The 21,431-nt window shown below is 41.5% G+C and overlaps 1 long non-coding RNA gene across 1 annotated transcript in view; it reads left to right on the top strand.

Annotated features, from left to right (window-relative positions):
- The first annotated feature begins 2,754 nt into the window (after positions 1-2,754).
- Positions 2,755-21,431, top strand: part of LOC116154105 (uncharacterized) — a 37,331-nt gene continuing 18,654 nt past the window's right edge. The window contains exons 1-2 of the long non-coding RNA XR_004137970.2: positions 2,755-2,810; positions 5,758-5,922. This is a non-coding gene — a long non-coding RNA (uncharacterized LOC116154105). The remainder of the gene's footprint in view (positions 2,811-5,757; positions 5,923-21,431) is intronic.

Below are 21,431 nucleotides of genomic sequence, written 5' to 3' on the forward strand. Positions count from 1 at the left end.
CTGCATGACAGATTAACCCAACACAGTGATTTAAAACAACAGACATTTATTTTCTCACCATATCCTTGGGTCAGGAGTCCAGGCACAGGTAGCCGGCACTCCAGCTGAAGGTCTGTCACCGGGCTGAACAGAAGGTGTTGGCCTGGGCTGTGGTCATCTCAAGGCCCCACCGGGGAGACATCCACCTCCAAGCTCTCTGCTTCGCTTTCCGCTCACTCACAAGACTGAATACACACGTCCTGGCCTCTCCACAGGGCTGCTCTCTACAGAGCAAAGAAGAGAGAGGCGGAGGGAGGGAGAGAGAGAGAGGAACCCTAACAGGATCTATAGTCTTTTTTCCAAACTGTACTTGGACGTGACACCCTATTACTTTTGCCGTATTCTTTTCCTTAGAAATGAATGAATAACCTCAGGCCTCACTTCTGGAGAGATGATTATACAGGGAATGAATCTCAGGAGGCTGGATCATTGCAGAAGTCCCTAAAGTGAAGTGACGGGTGAAAGATAACACTCATTTCAATAATCTCTCTCTTTCTCTCTATATATATCTCCAATTGTCTTTTAAAATGTCATTGTTTTGTAGAGATGCTCCCTTTTTCCACCTATGGATGTGTTTGTGGAAAAATTTTCTCACACTAAGAACATGATCTTTTCCCTTTTTTTTAATTGAAGTACAGTTACAACGTGTCACAGCATAATGTCCCAGCTGTGCATATATATACGTATATTCATTTTCATATTCTTCTTCATTAAAGGTTATTACAAGATATTCTGTGCTATATAGGAGAAATTTGTTTTTATCTACTCTTACATATAGTGGTTAACATTTGCAAATCTCAAATTCCCAAATATATCCCTTCCCACCCCCTTTTTCCTGGTAACCATAAAATTGTTTACTATTTCTTTTGTCTGTTTCTTTTGTAGATCAGTTCATTAATGTCCTCTTTGTTTTTTTTAGATTCTACATATAAGTGATCTCATACGGTATTTTTCTTTCTCTTTCTGGCTTACTTCACTTAGGATGATGATCTCCAGATCCATCCATGTTGCTCTAAATGGCATTATTTTATTCTTTTTTATTGCTGAGTAGCATTTCATTGTATAAATATACCACAGCTTCCTTATCCAGTCATAAGAACATGATCTTAATCATTGTCATCTTGGGCTGTGCCATGGGTTGAAATTACAGAAGCAAAAACTTAGTCCATTTCCTTCACAATGGATCTCACCTCTGAGAGGTTTTTTAGTCATCTGAAATAGATGTGGAAATCCCTGTCATGTCTATAACACTGAACAAGATTCTGGCATTCTAACATTTCTAGACTACCAGTTGCGTAGAATTTGGGGACTTTGCATCTTAATGCTTTTAAATTCAGGAATTAATATCAAGTTCAACAAGGCTGACACAAAGTACCCATTTTTAACAAGCTGCCACTGGCCTGAGAGTGTGAACTGTGTGTGTTCTCCAGCTGAGGGTGGTCCTTACTAAGCAAATGGTGCCCTTTTTGTCTATCAAGATTTAGTAAACAGACCCTTCTCTCCAATTTTTTTCAAGGGCTTTTTCCCTAAACAAATTTACAGTAGAGGGTGCCTATTTCTCAACAAAGCAGTCAAGTTTCTTTGCTAAGTGTGTTGGAACCTGTTGACTGAATCTGAGTGTAAAGGCAGCTGATCACAGCAGTTGAACCAAAGAGATGACAGCTGGGGGCTGACAGCTGCAGACAGAAAGGACGCGTGGAGACGGAGTCAGGAAGTCTTGCCACCCAGCAGAAACTGACTTACTCCTCTTTTCTAACCTGATTTTCAGTTGGGTATCTATCTGGGTCTGCAAACGTATGTACTTCATATATGAAACAATAAACAAGTTAATGCCAAAAAAACGTTATCTATTCATTCACAGACACCTACAAATATACTGAATTTTGGCAACAAATGTTCTATACCTTCCCCCCTCCATGCTGTAAGTCTCTTTAAATGCTCTCACCTGAAATCCCATTCCCTAGAGTTAAGTAAACACTGTTAATAATTGAATATGTATCTTCCAGGTTTTTTCCATACACAGACATATGAGAGGAAGCTTTGATAGGTTTCCCCCTCCTTCCTGACTTATAAGAAATGCATTGCTGTTGCCATCAATTAGCAACTTTTTAAATAAAATTTCTAAATACCGGTACATTCTTTGATAAGTTTAAAGCTAATTAAAACAAAGTTGGTTTTTTTTTTTCATTTTTTTTTTCCTTTCAGGCACTTTGAAACTTGAATGCATAAATATGCTGCTAGAAAGTTAACTTTACCAAAAAAAGTAACCAAGCAGGCTATTTTTAACGTTTTTCTTTTTAGATTAAAAACTAAAACTTTCTTTAAATTTGCATTTTAGTTTATTTACATAAACACTGCAGAGTATTGCTTCTTAAGAAGTGCAAAACACAGTCAGTCAAGCGTGGTTGTGGAGGGAGACATCGTTAAACATTATAACGGTAATCCACAAACCTCGGACCAACTGAATAGAAGGCTGGATCTTTGACTATTTATGGTCCCTTTCCAGACACTTTTTTAAGTAAGGAGACTTTTCATGGCCTATGTCACAACCGTGAAAAATAAAATGCGTACAACTTCCCAATTCAATACAATGTAAACAAAACAAAATCGCTCTTTTTAAAGTAGCATTTGTAAAGATTATGTTAACCACTAACCTTTTTTGCATTTCAGTTTTTAACAAATGCATTGTGGGTAGAGCCTGGCTAAATATGAAAGTAAACCGGGCGGGTGGCTGGCGGCCACGCGGGCTCCGGGAGTGGCGGTCGCTCTGGGTGAGGACGCCCGGCCTGGCTGGGAACCTGTGCCTCGCCCGGCCGGGTGGGGCCGCGCGGAATGACCCAGGAAACCAAGTCACGCGCTTGCCTCGGGCCCAAGGCTGGGGGCACCCTGGCCGGCTGGCCTGTAAGCGTCGTGTCGGTTTCGGGGCGCGCGGCGGCTCCTGGACCGTGCGTCCGCGGAGCGCGCGGAGCCTGGGCAGGGGTGAGGGGGCGCCGGCAGGTACCACCTTTAGAATTCTCTTCATCATTAGAAGCCCCTTCCCCAGAAATCACTGTGTCTACACCCAGGTCTCTACCGGTTCGGGATTAAGTGAGTCAGCAGCAGTCAAACAGGTGGCTCCAGGAAGACTCCCTCTTTCCCTCCGGTAATTGTGGGTGCCACCCAGGAAACACCATGTGAACTAAAAACCCTATTCTGGGAGTTCTTCAGCCTTTTACATCATCCGTAAATTACCTTTTCTCAACCCACCATGGGGGCCGGGGTATTTATATCCAACAATTAATTGGGAAAATGCAAACCATTGGTGACCTTGCGAAGCTTTAAATATTTGTAATGTAAGTCTAAGGACAAACCGAGAGATTACCCGCACTTAAGCGTTCTGCACGTTAAAAAAAACATTGCCAATGAAATCATGAAGTTCTTTTCCTTAAGAGAAAGGATTTCGGCTGAGGAACTGGGACCAAACCTCAGTTTTATATGTCAGATATGAATTATACCCAGAAACTAAAATATAAGCTAGATGTAAGAAGTAAGCCCTTTGGAATATTGACATCTTCTGAATTTTTTTCTAGGGATAGTTTTGCTTTTTAGTTGTTTTTGTTAAAAAAAAAATCCTTTGGGGGAAACTTTGATAGATTTCCTGCACTTACGCAAAGTTAGGCTCTTATTCAACGTTTTTCTTAGAGTTTTCCCAGTAACTTACTGTTCTTTCTTCCTGCAAAGACAAAACCAGGAAATTGTTCAGAAAAAGGCCCAAGCTGACTTCCTAATTACCTATTGTGATTAGTGAGAAAAACTTGGGAAATTGGGTTGAGAATTTCAGAAAAATGTAGAAAACATCAAATTTAAGATAAGATACTTAAAACTTGTCCTAAAGAAAATGGTGGTACAAAAGTTTAGAGATTTCCAAAGTCTAAGCTAGCTGACTCAGTGGTTTGTTTGTATTTTTTTTTAAATACATACAATCTTGGAAAGGCTAATAGATTAAAAAAGATATTAGGAAGGTTGTCAAATGCCATATTTCAGAGATGGATAATTGCTCTAGTGACATCCTTATAAATTTTGGGATTTTTGTCTTTGACCAAGGTGGGAATTTATATAACGGTAATCATTGTGGTTTGTGTAATAATTCACACTTTTTTTCATATTATCTCACTTATAGTGATATCTTTAGTAATAGGTAGCACACATCAGCTTTTTTCCTGCTGTGTTATATTTATTGGACCTGAAGGGAATCAGAATACGCTACCCCAAAATATGCTTACCTTGGCATAAAATTATTTTGAGCTGAGGAGAGCTGAGAGTCAACAGATGAAGAAAGAAGCCATTTTGGAGTTTCCCTTGTCTGACCCAAAGCGGTAACTTCAGGGAAACAAGGCTGTCATAAATTTCCTCTGGGGCGAGTCTACTCATAAATGCCCTCTGGGAGAGGCCCAGAAGAAGGCAGAAAGACCACCTGAGCCCGTATAGACAAACATCGTCACAAACTTTCTTATCTCCTGTTTGTGCTCCTGAAAATCCATTTGTCTTTCCCAAAGAAACCCATTTGTTCTTCCCATAGTAGCCTTTTCTGTCCCCTCCCTTTCCCCTACTAAGTTAGGTACCTAAGCTCTAAATTCTAACTGCCCCTTTAAGTTACTCATCATTGAGCATTCCTGCATAAGTAAACTCACCTTTTTTGTTTTCCTTACTATCCAGTCTTTTGTCGGGCTTAATTCACAAGTGCCAGAAACAGAACATGAGAGAGTAGGGGGAAAGTTTTTTCCCTTGCCTACTGACCTAAAGGAAATGCCATGAAATAGTAAAACAAGTACTGATCAAAGAGGTTAATGGGGTATGTGGAGGGAGAGGAGTTTACCCTAGATCTTTAAAAAATTTTTTTATTGAAATGTAGTTGATTTACAATGCTAGTTTCAGGTGTACAGCAACGTGGTTCAGTTATACATATACATACATACATATTTTTTCTTTTTCAGATTCTTTTCCAGTATATGTTATTACAAGAAATTGAATATAGTTCCCTGTGCTATAACCCTAAATCTTTATAGAAATGGTCTTAGACCTAGATCTGTGGATGATTTTTTTTAGGAAATCCTGAATTATAGAAAGCATAAAAGGGGTTTGTATTTTATTTTACCTTTAATATTATTATTTATTCAGAAGCATTTATGGACTGCCTCCGAAGCCAGGCATCACGAGAGGCAGGGCCTCCCAAGTCTAGACACAGTCTCTGCTCGTTGAGGTTCATACTGTGCTGAAGACAGGCTTGGAGCAAACCCTGGTCAGTTCCAGGGCAGTTGTGAAGAGGGGGTCAGGAATACAGGGCAGGGGGAGCCCTCAGAGCGCTGAGAGCTGAAGGGGGTGGGTCGGAACTGCCTGGGGTAAGGGTGGAGGTGTCAGAGAAAAGGGCACAAGCCCCTGAATGAGAGAGCCTGGAAGCTTGGAGAAAGTGTTGAGAGTCCAGCCTAAGGCCAGATAATTAGCGCCCATTAAGGCACAGGATATAGCTTGGTGGTAAGAGTGTGTGCTTAGCATGCATGAGGTCCTGGGTTCAATCCCCAGTGGACCTCCATTAAGAGAAAAAGTGAAGGGAATCAGGTCCTTCCCTAAGGAAGGAGATAATGTGGACCTTTAAGTGTTTTTGAGGGATTTTGGACTTCATCCTAGGGGGCAAACGCTCCTAAAGATTTTAATCAGAGGTGTAATATTTACATTTTGCAGAGATCCTCTGGCTGCTTTGTAGAGAATAACGAATGATGGAGGCAGAACCATTAGGAGGCCTGTGATATTTCTGAGAAGAGATGCTGGTGATGTCGGATGATGGCCATGAAAACGGGGCAAGAGTGGACAGATTTGACAGCAAAATTGCAGATGTACTTGCAAGAGGTAAGGGAAACAGAGGAGTCAGAAACAATGCCCAGGTCTCTGGCTCGTGTCGTTGGATGGGTACAGGTACCAGTGCCTCGACTATGGAACAAGTGATACTGACATGGAGAATATTTAGGAGGTGGTGATGACAGGGACATGTTGAGACCAATAAGTTCCATTTTGGAGCTGATACTGTGAATCCCTAAAATCAACAGTAGGCAGCATTTGTCGAGTTTACTGGACCCACAATGCATTTCTCCTTGGCAGAACGTCCCTTGATGCCAGGGTTCCAGGGAACACACTTTGGTAAAGGCTGGACTGACTGCTCTCAGTGGTCCCAGCTCAGATATGATCTTTTCCCATAGTAATCACCAGAACGCAAACTGCATTGCCTAATGTTGTAAAAAAAAAAAAACTTTTAAAGTCAAGGGTCAGAAAGGTCTAGAAGGTGTACAACTGATGCATTTTTACATAGTGAGCACACCTGTGTAACTTAGAACAACACAGAACATGTTATCACAGAAGCCTGCTGTGTGGTCTGATTTTTAAGTCTGTGAATCAAACACTGGGCGCTCAAAGGCTGGGGGGATGGGCCACTTGGCTGGACCATTGCTCCGTTCTGTCTGCTGGGATAGCTTCCTCTCCAGAACTCTGGGGTGCAGAGGGGCCTAGACGTTGGCTCTCCCATCACTCTGCACTATTAGTGCATCGCAAGTCAGGAGCACTTGGCCTCTTTCCTTGAAAGGAGTGTTAATAAGCAATAAATCAAGTGAAGGACCTCCATCCACAGCTGGCCTTCATGTGAATGTGTCAGGGAGAAAGGTTCTCATCCTTTGCCAAACAGCCTCCTGCAGCTCTTGATTCCCTGGGTTAGTGGTGGTGCAGCACAGGAGGCAGTAAATATTTGCAGGGTAACGAGTGTGAATATCAACCTCTGCTTCCTGCCCAGGGAATTGGCTGCAGAGGCCGATGCCTCCAAGAAAGCAGCTCTCATACCCTGAGTGAGTGAATGAATGAATGAATGAATGAGGGAGTGAATTTGAGACGGGGAGGAAAGGGGGCAGGCGCAACCCTTAAGAGAATGACACAGCCATTAGCACCAAGGTGGTGGAAGAGTCAACTCCCAGTATACGCTCATCATAACACAATAGCTGCTAAATGGCGCTCCCACAGGTGCCAGGACAGTTTCAAGGTGGACCATGAAAGGTCAAAAAGTGGGTGATGGCCCAATTCGGGAAAGCCCATCCCCTCCCCCAAAGTTGTTGGACTAATCCCCTCACCTGTTAGCATATGGAGTTACCGAGCCCATAAAAACTAACAACCCTGCACGTTGTGGCCTTTCTCTTGCCTTCTGAGACGGCCCGTGCTCTGTCTATGGAGTGTGTATCTCTCTGAATAAGTATACCTTCACTCTACTGTGGCTCGCTCTTGAACTATTTCCCGCGCGAAACCCAGGACCCTCACTTGGTGGGGTGTGTCCCAGGGACTCACCCAAGACCTGGGACACGGCCATCCTTTCGCGCCCCATTTTTTCCTGTATCAAATTCACTTTCTGGGTTGAAATGTTCCTACCTCTTTCTACGGCTGACTCTCCTATCTGCTGGCCCTAATTTCAATGCCAGGTCCTCAGAGAAGCCATTCCTGACTGCCAGGCTAGGTCAGGCTCTCCCTTACATACTCTCTCAGCCCCTTCTGTCTCTTAACACGTAGCACCCCTGCTGTCAGCAACAAGGAGGCCTTAGGCCCGTGAGGCGGCCTCAGAGGATGGTCCCTAAGGTCAGACTTCTGGCTTCACGTCTCTGCTCCATTTAATATTTATGAGCCTTGTGACCTTTGGCAAGTTACTTAACTTCTCTGTGCCATAGTTCCTTTCCCAGCTGAATGGGGATCATCACAGCACGCACATCAGAGCCCTCTGGTAAGATTAAAGGAGAGAACATCCTTGTCAAATGGTCAGTGCCGTGAGGTGCTCAAAATAACGCACACTGAGTGATGAGCATTGACTGTGTCTTATCGGGCTGTTCTGGCTGAGGTGTGGTGGGAGTTTCTACGAGTCTGGGTGTCAGAGAAGGGAGGTGGGAAAGCCGGTATGGTGTGTGGGGAGAGTGGTGGCAACAAAGACTGGAGTTTTAATAAAGTCCCTTTTAGGACAGGACCTGACTTGCTTTTACCCTATAAAAGATGCTTCTTAGCCTTTGCCCAAGTTAGAAGCCGGCGTTGGTGATTAGAGGCCACTGGTTTTTGGGGGGCATTTGTGGGGTTGGGAGGGAGGTAAGTAGGTTTTTACTTATTCATTTATTTTTAATGGAGGTACTGGGGAATGAACCCAGGACCTCCAGCATGCTAGGCATGCGCTCTACCACTGAGCTATACCCTCCCCCCTAGGGGCCACTGTTTTAATATGAATGTCACAGAGTCTGTCTCTTCTTTCTGCTGGCTTCTGTCATGGGAACTCGGCTGCGGGGCGGGCCATCAACTCAGTGGACTGGATTTGGTTCCTGGTGACTAACCCCGTCTGAAAACCTAGTGCCAAAAGGAGTGGAAAGGGTGGGGTTGGCCTCAGATCATTTACACGTGATTCCTACGAATGCGCAGAGTAAGGGAAATGATCACGGATCCTCGCCCTGGAAAGTTCTTCCCAATTCCCTTTTTAAATGTAAATGTTTACGATCTGGTCTTACTTGATGAGTAAGTGTTTTTGCAGCTTAGGGAGGTGGAAGTCATTTTGGAACCAATACATTTGGTCATTTATTTTCTGGCCCAGTTAAGATGCGGTTTTGAAGACAGTGGGATCTGTCAGATCCATGATCTGTCAGTTTCCTAGATCACTTCTAGCCCTGTAATTCTATGATCTAATAGGATTTATAACATTATGTATTCCAGTAGTGACTTGCAAAGATTGCTTTGAAGGGATTACAGATGGTTCTGTAAGTATATACTTTTAGAAGAACATAATGCAATTTTGCTTCCTAGCCCAAAGCCCAAAAAATAATTAGGTAGGAGTTCAAACAAGTGTTAAAAGGCAGTTGTTGCTGGTGAATCCAAATGGTTTTTAAAATTCAATTCCATTTATCTTTATCATCAGAGGAGGGCTTGCATTTCAGAACTCTTATGGTTTGTTGAATGGTAAAGCACAATGACCACACTAACATTACAAAATTAAGCAATGAGAAAAATCAGTGCAACATTCCAAATTTAAATTAAGAATAACTGAATGAGGAGAAGGCATTTCTGAATGTTAGAGTGAGGAATGGAACTGAGTCTCAAGTATCTGCCTTTGGGGATTCTTACACAGTCGGATTTGCAACTTTGACACGTGTCTTCCATCTGACTGTGCCTGTAGCCCCTCATGCCTTGGAATTGCCCTATGCACCTGATATCCTTTCATGGGATCCGAGGGAGACATTCTCACTGAGTTCAGGCTTGATCTGCACATAGAGGGTAGGGATGGCTCTGAGGAGGAGGTAACAGAAGACATCCAGGTAGTGGGGGCCACACTGTGGAGGGCCTTCCTGTAGGCAAGATGGAACCATTTGGAAGTTTTATCTTCAACAACTTTTTAGTTGTAAGAAGAATATACCATTAATGTAGAAAAATTAGAGAAAAAATAACAGAACAGTGTAAAAAAGAAGATAAACATCACTCACAAGCTTGTCTTTCAGAGCCTTTATGGTTTTTTCCTTTTTTTTAATTTTAATTTTTTAATTTTTTACTGTTGGAAAGAGACATATCAAAATTCTATTTTTAGAAACATTAACATGACAGGCAATTTAAGATGTACTCAGGGAAGAACTAAGAAGGCAGAGAACATGACAGGCAATTTAAGATGTACTCAGGGAAGAACCAAGAAGGCAGAGAGACTAAGGCATAAGCTACGTTATGAGTTACGGGGCAAAGTGGTGGTGGCAGCAGTGACCTAAGGAGGAAGGGACAGATACAAGGCCATCAGAAATGAGCGATCAGTAAATCTGCATGAATTTAGATGTGAGACTTGACATGGGGGAGGTGAAGGTAGTGTAGAGAGTTCCACTGGATGGAAATTGCCTGATTCATTCATTCATTCAACGGAAATGTATTGAGTACCTACATTAAATCATCATTTGTTCATCCAACAGAAATGTAGCAAGTACCTACTACTCTCATGGAACTTTCAGTGGAATGAGGCGGGGGGACAGACAAAAAGTAAAATAATTAACTACAGTGGGGAGTGTTAGGGTTAGCTCAGTGGTAGAGCACATGCTTAGCCTGCACAAGGTCCTGGATTCAATCCCCAGTACCTCCAGTAAAAGTAAATAAATAAATAAACCTAATTAACTCTTCCCCAGAAAAAATAAAATAAATAAAATAAAATAAAATAAAATAAAATAAAATAAAATAAAATAAAATAAAATAAAATACCACAAGTCATAGTACGGGGAAAAATTAAGCAATGAGGCAGCTGAGATGTGTGGCAGGTGCTGTTTTAAGTAGGGCAGTCAGGGAAGATCTCACCAGGGTGGGATTTTGAAATAGACCCCTGAAGGCGTGAGGAAGTGAGCCATCTGTTTACCTGGAGGTGGGTGTGGGAGAGGACCAGGGGAGGAGGGAAGCCATAGGGGGCCTTCGGCAGAATGACTCTGACCCTGGCTGTTACATTGAGAAAAGGCTAAAGAGAGACGTGAGTAGAAGCAGGGAAAGTGATGGTATATCCACAGAAGAGGGAGGTGTCCTCACCGGCTGGAGCTGCTGTAACCAATGACCACAAACAGGGCAGCTTATGACGACAGAAATGTGTTCTCTACTGCCCTGGAGGCTAGAAGTCTGAAGGCAAGGTGTTGTTGGCAGGGTTAGTTCCTTTTGGAGGCTTTGAGGGAGAGTCCGTTTTGTGCCCCTCTCCTGACTTCTGGGAACTGCCAGCAGCCCTGGGCATTCCTTGGTTTTTAGGTCCATCTCTCCAATCTATGCCTCCCTCCTCACATTGCCTCTCCTCTCTCCTAAGGATAATTGTCCCTGGACTGAGGGTTATCTCAGTCCAGGAAAATTTCATTTGGGGATTCTTCATTACACCACTCAACACACTTTTTCCAAATAAGTCATGCTCACAGGTTCCGAGTGGAGATGTCATTCTGGACCACCATTTGGCCACTACAGGAGGTCAGGATGGGGGGTTTGGGAGTAAGGCAATACATTGACAACAGTTATGACCTAGGAAGACTCAGTGATTCTCCCACAATTTCACAGGTAGGTGCTGTCTCATTCACCCCAAAATCTATATGCGTCTCCTTAACTTCTCCTAGCAACACAGTGCTGAAAACAACTTGACATAAACAGAAACAAAAAAAAAGCTGAGATCATAACCTTGAACCATAGCTCAACTATGTCATTTCCTCAAGAAGCTTCGGCTGTACAGGTGCGCTCTCATCCTGTGATCTACCCTGAGAAAGGAGTGATCCTGGAGGACACTTCATGGCCCTGTCACCTTTATTCTAATGAGTGAATCAATGAATAACCAATTTCAATCTGACCTCTGGCCAGTGTTGAAATCATAAGAGACTCCAATAAAGCCACTGGTTCTTATGCTGTTTTTGTGGAGTCGAGGATGCCTTTGAGAGTGTAGCAGAAAGTCACGGGTCTCTCTCCCCATGAAACTGTAATTATGCTCACTATACACAGTTCCCAGGGGTTCAGTGATGGACAGTCAGTCTGAGGAGGTGGCCCAAGGGGCCCCTGGAGACATGGCCACATTTTTATTGTTATTTGTTCAATCTTGAGTGCGGAAAACTCCTCAGGCGACTTCATCTCATATAGCATGACCAGCAAGATTTGGGCCTGGAAGCGTTCAAGGGCATGAGATTGTCAGAGAGCTTAGAGCAGGGAAGACTCCAGCCCGAGGGTCTGGTCAGGAGACCGCGGGTACGATGCAGGGGAGAGGCCGTGCGGGGAGGCTGCTGACTCTGGGGATGGAAGAGGAGGCTGAAGCCAATGCACAGTCAGGAAATGAATTGGTGATGAGCTGTGTGCAGAGGGCAAAGCAAAGAGGATTTAAAAAGGACCCCAGCTTGCAAGCCTGAGGGAAGCAACAGAGGCCTGATGACCTAAAGCAGAGGGGGTTATTTTGATGACAAGTCAATCTGTAGCTTTTAAAATCTTCGTAACCATACTAAGTTTGGAAACTTTGAACTTGTGGACATGATAGCACTGATTGATATGAATAACATTCGGACTTTGCTCTTAAAGCAAATGTGGACTTTAATTGCTGTTGGGACAGCTTACCTTTTCTCTACGACATCTAATCTCATTTGACGTAGGAGAGGTATTGTACATAATCATGTAATGAAAGTCTCCTAAGATAAACAGCGAAGTCCTGCTGTAACACAGGGAACTATATTCAATGGCTTGTAGTAACTTGTAATGAAAGAGAATATGAAAAAGAAAATATGTCTGTATGACCAAATCTCTATGCTGTACACCAGAAACTAACACAACATTGTAAATCAACTCTACTTCAATTTAAAAAATAAACAAATAACAAAGATAATGAGAGCAAAAAAAAAAGTGTCTTAAATAAAAATTGCTTTTAAATGGCACTTAAAAAGTCTCTATTGCACCCCCTACCAAATTCCTAACAGGGCAAAATTCACAGTGTGATGTGAAGATCTTATGTGGAGAAGAGTTTCAGATTGTATATATAGAATGCAACTAAGAGGACAGGAAAGGCTTATGGCTTTTGGAGGTTTGGAGTTAGAAAGGGAGTGACTTAAAAAAAAACCTCTCTGTGTGCTTACAGACATGTGCATGTGTGGAAATGCACAGGAAAGTGGTCCACGGGACAGGGATCCTATTAACACATTATCTCCAAGAAGGAGGGGAGGAATGGGGCGAGGGGAGGGGACTTTCAACTGTTCTTCTTTTTATCCAGCATTATTTGAATCTTTTTTTTTTTCGTTCTTCTTTTTATTGAAGTATAGTCAGTTTACAATATTGTGTCAATTTCTGGTGTACAGCATAATGTTTCAGTTATCCATATACATACATATAATCCTTTTCATATTCTTTTTCATTATAGGTTACTACAAGATACTGAATAGAGTTCCCTGTGCTATACAGTAGAAATTCGTTGTTTATCTTTTTTCTGTATAGTAGTATTTGCAAATCTCAAACTCCCAATTTATCTCTTCCCTCCCCCTTACCCCACTGGTAAACCGTAAGTTTGTTTTCTGTGTCTGTGAGTCTGTTTCTGGTTCTGTTTTGTAAATAAATTCGTTTGTGTCTATTTTTTAGATTTCACATATAAGTGATATCATATGTATTTTTCTTTCTCTTTCTGGCTTACTTCACGTAGAGTGATGATCTCTAGGTCCATCCATGTTGCTGCAAATGGCATTGTTTTATTCTTTTTAATGGCTGTGAGTAGTATTCCCTTGTATAAATATGCCATATCTTCTTTATCCAGTCATCTGTCGATGGACATTTAGGTTGTTTCCATGTCTTGGCTATTGTAAATAGTGCTGCTGTGAACATTTAGATGCATGTGTGAATTATATTTTATTCCAGTTATATGCCGAGGAGTGGGATTTCTCGATCATATGGTGAGTTTATTTTTAGTTTTTTAAGGAGACTCCATACTGTTCTCCATAGTGGCAGCACCAATTTACATTCCCACCAACAAAGTAGGAGGGTTCTTTTTTCTCTACATCCTCTCCAGCATTTATTATTTGTAGACTTTTTATTCTGATTAGTGTGAAGTGATACCTCATTGTAGTTTTGATTTGTTGAGCATCTTTTCATGTGCCTGTTGGCCATCTGGATGTCTTCTTTGGAGAGATGTCTATTTAGGTCTTCAGCCCTTTTTTTGATTGGGTTGCTTTTTTTTTTTTTTTCTGATATTAAAACTGTATGAGCTGTTTGTGTATTTTGGAAATTAGTCCCTTGTTGGTTGCATCATTTGCAAATGTTTTCTCCCATTCTGTAGGTTGTCTTTTTGTTTTGTTGATGGTATCCTGAGCTGTGCAAAAGCTTTTAAGTTTAATTAGATCCCATTTGTTTATTTTTGTTTTTACTTCCATTACACTAGGAGCTGGTGTGAAAAAATTTTGCTGTGATTTATGTCAAAGAGTGTTCTGCCTATGTTTTCCTCTAGGAGTTTTATAGTATCTGGTCGTATATTTAGATCTTTAATCCATTTTGAGTTTATTTTTGTATATGATGTTAGAGAATGTTCTAATTTCAGTCTTTCACAGGTAGCTGTCCAGTTTTCCCAGCACCACTTATTGAAGAGACTGTCTTTTCTCCATTGTGTATTCTTGCCTCCTTTGTTATAGATTAATTGACCATAAATGTGTGGGCCTATTTCTGGACTTTCTATTCTGTTCCATTGATCTATGTGTCTGTTTTTGTGCCAGTACCACACTGTTTTTATTACTGTAGCGTTGTGCAATAGTCTGAAGTCAGGAAGCATGATTCCCCCAGCTCTGTTCTTCTTTCTTAAGATTATCTTTGCTATTCAGGATCTTTTGTGTTTCCATACAAATTTTAGCATTTTGTTCCAGTTCCGTGAAAAATGTTACTGGTAATTTGATAGGGATTGCATTGAATCTGTATATTGCCTTAGGTAGTATGGCCATTTTAACAATATTGATTCTTCCACTGCAAGTACACAATGTATCTTTCCATCTGTTTTTGTCATCTTCAGTTTCTTTCATCCATGTCATAGTTTTCAGAGTGCAGGTCCTTTGCTATCTTAGGTAGGTTTATTCCTAGGTATTTTATTCTTTTTGATGCAATGGTAAATGGAATTGTTTCCTTTATTTCTTTTTTTGCTATTTTGTTGTTAGTGTATAGAAATGCAACTGATTTCTATATATTAATGCAATTCTACCAGATTCATTGATGAGCTCTAGTAGTTTTCTGGTAATGACTCTAGGATTTTCTATGTATAGTATCATGTCATCTGCAAACAGTGACAGTTTTACTTCTCCTTTTCCAATTTGGATTGCTTTTATTTCTTTTTCTTCTCTGATTGCTGTGGCTAGGATTTCCAAAACTATGTTGAATAAAAGTGGTGAGATTGGGCTTCCTTGTCTTGTTCCTGATCTTAGAAGTAATGTTTTCAGCTTCCCCCCATTGACTCTGATGTTAGCTGTGGGTTTGTCATACATGGCCTTTGTTATGTTGAGGTGTGTTTCCTCCATACCTACTTGCTGGAGAGTTTTTTACTATAAATGGATGTTGAGTTTTATCAAAAGCCTTTTCTGCATCTGTTGAGATGGTCATATGGTTTTTATTCTTCAGTTTGTTAATGTGGTGTATCACATTGATTGATTTGTGGATATTGAATAATCCTTGCATCCCTGGGATAAACCCCACTTGATCATGGTGTATGAGCCTCTTAATGCACCATTGGAGTTGATTTGCTAGTATTTTGTTGAGGATTTTTACATCTATATTCATAAGTGATGTTGGCCTGTAATTTTCTTTTTTTGTGATATCTTTGCCTGGTTTTGGTATCAGGGTGATAGTGGCCTCATTCAATGAGTTTGAAAGGGTTCCTTCCTCTACAATTTTTTGGAATGGTTTCAGAAGGATAAGTGTTAACTCTTTTCTAAATATTTGGTAGAATTTGCCTGTGAAGCCATCTGGTGCTGGACTTTTGTTTTTTGGGAGTTTTTAAAATACTGATTTGATTTCAGTACCGGTAGTTGGTCTATTCATATTTTCTATTTCTTCCTGGTTTAGTCTTGGCAAATTGTATCTTTCTAAGAAATTGTCCACTTTTATGTTGTCCTTTTTGGGGGGCGTATAGTTGCTCATAGTCGCCTCTTATGATCCCTTGTATTTTTGTGATGTTGGCTGTAACTTCTTTTTCATTCCTGATTTTATTAATTTGGGCCCTCTATCTTTTTCCCTTGATGAGTCTGATTAAAGGTTTATCATTTTGTTTATTTTTCAAAGAATCTGCTTTTGGTTTCATTGATCTTTTCTAGTCTCTATTTCATTTATTTCTGCTCTAATTTTTGTGATTTCTTTCCTTCTACTAACTTTGAGTTTTGTTTGTTCTTCTTTCTTTAGCTGCTTTAGGTGTAAGGTTAGGTTGTTTATTTGAGATTTTTCTTGTTTGCTGACGTGAGCTTGTATCGCTATAAACTTGTTTGAATCTTTTAAATGGAGAAAATGTTCACAAATTACCTTTGGAATTCAAGAGAATTAAAGAAAGATGGAGGCACAATTTCAAGGCCAATACAGCTGCGTAAACAGATACCTAGACCTTCTAGAAAGATTGACTTAGCTTTTGGTTACCCTACATACAATGTGTCCTCATTTGGTCTTCCATTTTGAGAAGTAAAATAAATGCTGCTTTCATGGTTTCTTTCTAAAGATGTAGCTCAGGCCCTGGGCACGAGGACGTGCCAGGAGCCAGCTGGCTGGCCTCTCTCACTGGCCGTGGGAGGAATGGGCGCTCTCCCTTCACTGATGCTCTCTGAATGTGCGTGAACTTGTCCTGAGTGTGAAACACTAAATGCCACATGGCACAGCTAGTCACCACCCACTCTTCCTGAGCTTGTTTTATAATACAATTGAACAGACACAAAATAGAACCGGAAGTTTATGGGGTTTTTTTTTTTAACACAAATTATCTCATAAGTTCTCCCGCAGTCCAGGGATACCCGCCTCACAGCCTGTTTATGTGGAGACAAAAAGTCCCAGCAGGACGAAGGGGATGTTCCCTGACGTCTACATGCAGGTCTGTCCCCTGGGGCTCCTGGAACAAAGTATCACAACCTGGGGTTTAAAACAACAGAACATGGTTGTGTCACAGTTCTGGAGGCTGGAAGCCCCAAATCAAGATGTCAGCAGGACCAGGCTCCCTCTGAGACTCTGGGTAGAATCTTTCCTTGCTTCTTCCAGCCCCTGGTGGTGGCTGTCAACCCTTGGCATCCCTTGGCAGGTAGACACACCTCTCTAATCTCCCCTCCTCCAGGCTCTGCCCTCGTCATCACATGGCATTCCCTTGTGTCTGCCTTCGCATGGCCTTCTTCCCTCTTCTTGTAAGTGCATCATCATATTGGATTAAATGCCCACCCTACTCCCGTATGACCTCATCTTAGCAAATTCCATCCGCAAAAACCCTGTTTTCCAAATCAGGTCCCCTTCTGAGGTGTGGGGGGTTAGGACTTTAACGTATCTTTTGGGGGACACAGTTCAACTGTAATAACATGTCAAGCTGGAACTGGAGTTCTCATCGTTCCTTCCCACCAAACCAAACTTATAATGATTCACTGCCTACCCCTCCTCCCTTGAAAAAAGCATCATACGTAGACCTTGGTGAGTGATAGTATAGGCTGCGCCAGGAGAGTTCTAGAGGGAATAGCTAGTGCCTGCTGGGGACCAACCCTGGGCAGTGACGGACGAGAGAGGCATCCCAAGGAACTTGCCCGTGGGATGGCATCCTGGCAAGATATTGTCGTACTAACCTGCTGGCTGCCGTTAAAACACTTTGGCTCTCCACCCTTGGATTTTGCCAGCCCATAAAACTGTATTAACTGTGGGTGATGTCATTTGAAATTCTATAGATTTGAAACCTCATAAATTGAATATGTGTGTATGTGTAGGTAAGAGTGTAGATGTGTTTTGTGTACGTGTGTGTGTGTTTGCATCAGTGTTTGTGTGTGCTGATGTGTGTCTGTGAGGTCGAGATGTAGGTGTGATGATGACAGTTGATTCTCTCAGGATTTCACAGATGTCCCTTGCTAAGGGAAGCCTTGTAACCTAAGGCCTGGAAGGTTGGATATTAAGGCAAATTAGATGGCAGTGGTTTAAGTGATTTTCTTCTTTCAGTGACCAGTGGAACTCGGGATGTCCTCCTCCCCCTGCCCCGCTGACGTACCAACTGAACAAAGACTTTGGGTTATAAAGTTTGAGTGCAGGAAGGAAAGCAGAGAAAGCTAGAGGAATGCTAGGCTCTCACTGCCATCCGGAGCTGGAAGCAGGAAGGAAAGTCTTCTTAAATAGAGGGGAGGAGGGGGACGAGATGGGAGAGAGAAAGAGACAGACAGACAGAATCAGAGAGCAAATAGGCCAGTGTTCCCAGGGCCAAAATCAGAGTTTGGGTCAATTAAAAGATGGTTAATAAATTTTTGGGTGAAGAATAGAGGTTAGCATAAAAGCCATTATGGGGAAATTTAAGAAGTGGTAGGAAAGGTTCAGTCATGTATTGTAGAATTAATAATAATTTCAAAATCTGCCCAAAAGGTGTGTCATCTGAAATTCAGCACTTTCAGTTGTTTTACACATATCTGTACAGGTAGGAATGTGTTTTCTATCAGACTGTGTGCCACCATGGTTTCTCCACTCACAGACAGTGACATCATCAGTGACATTTTCGGATTGCCTCTCCAATGACAGCAACTGTGTTGCTGGTTGGGTCAGAGGTACCAAATTAGTAAGGAGAAAGCTGACTTTAGAAATCAGACCACTCATCTTAAGAGTTGGATATTAAATTCTTGCGTCTTAGGAAATGAATCAACTATCCATTTACCTCTCTACCTAATAAATTGGTAAGACAAAAGTAAATTTTAGAAGTGGACTTAGAGTGAAACCTATAAAAAGTTGCTTTAGAGATATAGCTAGATATGTGTGGAGGTTTGAAGGTAAAGCAGAACTTCCCCAAATCCTAAGACACCAGGAACTACAATGTCTTTAGCAGGACTGGGATGTGAAGCAGTGAAACACTCAATTACTGTCAGGGTTTCTGGATAAATTTTGATACGTTTCCTTTTGTAGTTGGCATTTCTGGTTGTGCTGGCATTTTCTGAGTCAAATTTAGTAAGTGGATAAGCCTTTTATGGACAAAAGGGAATTTAAAAAATGTGTCCAATCTAATTAATATGTTAATTCAACAGCGGAAAGCACCACGTACTTGCTGTGTGCTGTATGCGCGCCGTTAAGCATGCATTTTCAGCGTATGTGATCTTTAGATGCTTGCTTTTTTAATTATAATTTTCTTACATTCAGAGACAGTGCTTTTTATGTTTTGCTTGTTTTGCAGAAAGGCTACCTGATTTTCTAATGAAAGAATTCATTTAGCAGAAATTCATTTCAAGGAAACAAAAAATTCTGCTCTGTGGTGGGTGAGAGCCTTCTGCACTGAGGAGGGGATATTAATACGCACCTGCATAGTAAAAATGCTAGCTTGAAAGCAAATAATTTTGCTTGGTATCTAGTATCTGAGCTTAAATCACCAAATAGTAGAATGTTTTAGAGTCTTTCTTAAAGAGAGAAACCATCTCCTAAGAAATCTCTGCCAGGGTAGACACTGTTTTAACTGTCTTTGTATCACTGACCTGCCCAGCTTAGAGCTTAGAATATAAAACATGCTCAAAACATATTCTTTGCAGGAACATGTGATTTGGGTGTCCAAACCTGAAAATGCCGTTTCTTTACCTACGATAGTCAATGGTGGCTTTTTTTCCAAATGACATTTTCCCTGCTCTTGGTGATAATTAATGCTCACTTCAGACTGCACGGTTTGGATGAAGAAATCTGAACAATAGCTAGACAAGACAAAGCCTGTTAAATCTTATGCAGGCTTCTCCGTCTACTAATGTGGTTTAGAATTATACGCTGGGAGCACTGAATACCAGAAGAATATTGATTGCATTTTGGATAATGCAATTTACAGTTAATAAGATGGTTAGGCTGGTCCAGGGAAATATTTGTTTTGTTCAATAATGTTAGACAGAAAACATACATTTTAATAAATACTGCATGAGAACAATCCTTTTGGGTGAACTTCAAGGAAATCAACATAACCGCCATATGGCTACACATCAGTGGATTTTCACATTTCTAAAATCTGGAGAGATGTGTTCTCAGTAATTCTTTGCTTTACAAATAGATTCTTTTGAATTGTTCTTATTTTAAAGATATCAGAAACCATTGGCTAGCATTTTGTATGTAACCTTTATTTATTTATTTTTATTGTAGTATAGTCAGTTTACAATGTTGTGTCAATTTCTGGTGTACAGCATCCTGTTTCAATCATACATATACATACATATATTCCTTTTCAGATTCTGTTTCGTTATAGGTTACTACTACAAGGTAGTGAATAGAGTTCCCTGTGCTATACAGTGTGAACTTGTTGTTTATACACACACACACACACACACACACACACACACACATTTATAGGTACATGCAGACACACAAACAAAACTCTGGAAGACTGCGTATCTAACTTCACAGCGGTTATGGTGAAAATCAGGGCAGAGTGAGATTATAAGGTATTATTTACATTTAGAGTTACATATTTCTCTGATATCTGAATTTTTATAATAAGCCTATATTGCTTTTGTAGTCAGAAAAAGATATATTAATATACAGAGCTGAGGTTGATCACATCAACAATAGAAACAGTCTTGCCAAGCGCTTGAGAGTAATCTCGTTGCAGAGTCATCTATCAGAATTGCTTCCTGCCTGCTCTACAGGATGTCTGCTGCGGCCCCCCCACCCCTAAATGCCAAAAGATCTGCCATTTAAAAAGTCTTCAAAAGCCCCTCATCAGAGGGAGATAAAGAGGACATAAGGATGTGTATCCTTCTGCAGGGACTAGGAAGATCTTCTGGGCGGTGCCCGGGGAGACACTGCTGAGCCCAAGGGGGACTGTATGGCTGGGCTGGGGGTCACTTTCTCAATTTTGTCCCGAGTGCCTGTACTGCATGTTAAAAAAAAAATTAAAATGTTAAAAGGCTGTATATAGGTTCACAAACCACAAATATTGGTCAAGATAGAACAGGAATCTGACGGGAGAGTTGCGATTTCCTCCCAGCAGGCTTCTCACACCCAGGTGCCTGCTGTGTTCTCCCCCACACAGGGTTTCTGGAACAGACCATCGACAGTGAAAGACCCGTTTTGGTTTGCTCTTTATTTCCCCAATGCCTCGCAGACCGATGCTGTAATAAAACCAATACAAATGAATTACTGCAAGAATGAAATTAGGAAACAACCAAGACATGCAAAATTCAAGGTCCAATATTTTTACTGTTGGAAGGAACAGACATAAAGGTCCTCTGTCAAATTGCTTTTAAACAGTGGTTCTCAACTGGGGTGGGAGGGGGCTGTAATTTTTGCCCCCTGGGGGACATTCAGCAACATCTGGAGAACTTTTGGTTGTCACAGCCGGGAAGGGGAGTGTTACTGGCACCCAGTGGGTGGAGGCCAGGGCTGCTGCCAGGGTAGGGGCATAGCGGAGGGCAGGGACCCACAGGGCACAGGATGGCCCCCGCACTAAAGAATTGTTTGGCTCAAAATATCAATAGTGCCCAGATGGGAAAATCCTGCCTTAACAGTTTTTAAGAGGTTAATCTCAGATTTTGTATTTATCTCTGGTCAGACTGGTAACGTTTCTGGACCCCTGTCCACACACCACGCTTTGAGAAGACTATCCTAACCTACTCACTTTGAACTCTGGCCCAGGAAGGTTGCCAACCAACTGCAGTCAGAATTCTCTAGTCCTTGAAATCTGTGAGGCTTCCACATCAAGAATATAC

The sequence above is a fragment of the Camelus dromedarius genome, chromosome 7 (assembly GCF_036321535.1).
Source record: "Camelus dromedarius isolate mCamDro1 chromosome 7, mCamDro1.pat, whole genome shotgun sequence".
Lineage (NCBI taxonomy): Eukaryota > Metazoa > Chordata > Mammalia > Artiodactyla > Camelidae > Camelus > Camelus dromedarius.